Raw genomic sequence first — 2,664 nt, forward strand, 5'->3', positions numbered from 1 at the left:
GAAAACAATGCCAAACGATTAGCTCTCAGAATAAGCAAAGTAAAACAGGCGACATTAGATTTCACCAAAATGACCAAAAGTGAAATGACTGAGAATGCCAAGTGTTGGCAGTAACCTGGGAGAAAACAGATGTGGACTCATCTGAACACAATAAAACGTTGTTGAAGCTGATACCCTGTGATGCTAATTCAGATGATCACTGAGGACACCCCAAACTACTCCCCTAACCAGTAAAGGTGCCTGGGGATAATGAGGCTCAGAACGTGCCCTGCACAGCAGACCCCACCGTCCTGCTCACTGGTCTCCTCAGCAGCGTGTTTTCATAAACCCTGTTTCTGTTCTCCACAGCCGCTGGTGAATTCTTTCACACCTGCCTCTTGGACCTGCCCCCAATTCTTCCTGACAACAGTTCATGGTGTCAAACTGAATATTATCTAATTCTATAACATTCCCAAAATATACTTTCATGTTTATTTTATTATCCCAATGAATCTAAACAATGTGTGCCGCAAATTGATACTTCTGTCGCATAACTCATCCTCTATTATGTTATTCTAGGAAGGTAAGCCAGTGTGAGTTACCCCAAATCTGAGATCTTCCATTCTTCTAGCAATAAAACAATCCTGAGTGACAGAAATGCAGCAAAATCACAATAAATTATTAAGAAGAGGAAAAGGAAGAGGGATAGAAAAGTCTCTAAGAAGCTAAAAGCGATTCAGTCATCCCGGCCACAGCCTGCCCCTGAGAGCCCCAAGCCTCAGCGGCTGCGAGGCCTGCGGTGACTGCTCAGGGTCCCTCCTTCTAACGTCTCCTGGCCACCTTGCCCAGGTGTCCTTCCATACAGTGTTACCATCTTGGCAGCTAAGAATGTGGGTGAAGGAAATGACTGACTGAGAGCAGCTAGCAGCAGTGTGGACAGGCCAGCTCGCTCAGGACCCCGAGGCTTCTGGCTGGCCTGAGCCTGGTCTCCATCGTTTCATGGATGGCGAGAGCCAGAAGAGCGCGCTCAGGCTGAGCCGGCCCTCGGGACCTGCTAGTAACCGTGAGTTAGGGGACATTGTTTCATTGTCTGGCGCTATTACCTGGTACAGTGTTCACAGAAGGGTGTGGGCCACTCAGGTTCCCGGGTCCCATGGGAGTTTGGGGGGCTTGGGGGTAGCTTGGGGAGCGTGGGGGGGAGCTTGGAGGGAACTTGGGGGCAGCCGAGGCGGCAATAGATTGGAGCAGCTTTGCGGGACGCCCCACACCCCCATCTCGTGGTGACTCGGCAACGGCAATAGCCACCTCTTGCCTGGCGAGCGTTACGGAGCACAGGTGTCGTGTTCTGCCGTCACGAAATGCGCGTTCACCCGGGGCTTGATGCGCGTCCAGGACCACGAGGCCTGCGAGCAGCCGAACGCGCTCAGGCTCGCGCCCGCCCCCTGCCGGAACGAGGGAGACAACGCAGGGCCTCGGCTGCTGCCCCTTCCCCACCTGGGAGCTCTGCGCGGCCCTGGCGCTGACCGGCTCCTGGACGCGGGCAGTTTGCTCTCTGCGCGCGGCCGGAGGCGCCTGGGCGGAGACGGCTCCACCTCGCTCGGCTGAGGGGGCCAACGCCCCGCTGCGCCCCTGGCCAGGGAGGCTCGCGGCCACTGAGTCCCCCTGTGTGGGCTGACCGGGCTGTGGCAGCCGCAGGACGGCCGGGCAGCCCACGCGTGGCAGGGCTCGCTTCCGTTACAAAAGGGCGCTAGCCCGACCCTTCCCGTGACTTCCCAGGAGTCGTGGCCTGCGGCCAGCGGCCAGATCGCCGCAAACCCAAAGCGCAGGGGGCGTGTGTCCGTGAGCGGACGTGCCCGTCGCTCGGATGCCGCCGCGGGGCGTCCTCAGGAAGGCGGGCTGGGGTGCTGGGAGCGGCTGCAGCTGCTGTGGGGGCGCGGCGGGGGCTGGGGCGTTCGCTGTGTCCGGGCTGCAGTGACTGTCTCCCGCAGGGGCCACCCACGGGCTCCGGGCTTTGGCGGCGCGTCTCTGACTCAGCCTGTGACACCGGGGACCCGGTGAGACTCCCCCAGATCCCGTGTTCTGGGGCTGACCACCAAACAGCCTGGAGGCGACAGGGCACCTTGACCGCTCTGTAATGGCCGGCGAGGACGGGAAGGAGAGGAAGGAGGTGACAGGCGGCAAGCGCGCTCCTGAGGCCTGCGAAGCGCTCCGGGCGCGGTGTCATACCCGCGTGTCCCGGCAGAGGGCGGCGGCGTGCGGACAGTCCCTCTGTTGTCCATTAGGACCCGAGGCTCTGGGGGTAAGACCCCCCAGAAACCTTCCCGCAGTTCACTGGGGGACAAAGGGGCCCTTAGCTACCTTCCCTTTGGCTGGAGCTGGGGCGAGGGGGTCGCTGTGTCTCCGGCCGCCGTGACCTGACTGATGCAGGTCACTCTGCAGCGACTGCGGCCGGTCGTGTGCTCTGCAGACTCCTCGCCGGGACAAGACGCGGGTGGGAGCGGCGGCCGCAGAGCGGTCACGGCCGTTTCGGGCGCGAGTTGGCGCGTGTGTGCCGAGACCGGGTGCGCATGTCTCTCCCTGTGGGGGCTGCGGTCTCCTCCCCCCGAGGCGCCCCAGACGGGCCCGGGTCGTGTTTGCTTTTGTGACTGTCCAGCCCCGAGTGTGAGTCCTCTCGCTTTCGCGGAA

Source organism: Condylura cristata, unplaced genomic scaffold (assembly GCF_000260355.1).
Source record: "Condylura cristata isolate star-nosed mole 26May11 unplaced genomic scaffold, ConCri1.0 scaffold00034, whole genome shotgun sequence".
Classification (NCBI taxonomy): Eukaryota; Metazoa; Chordata; class Mammalia; order Eulipotyphla; family Talpidae; genus Condylura; species Condylura cristata.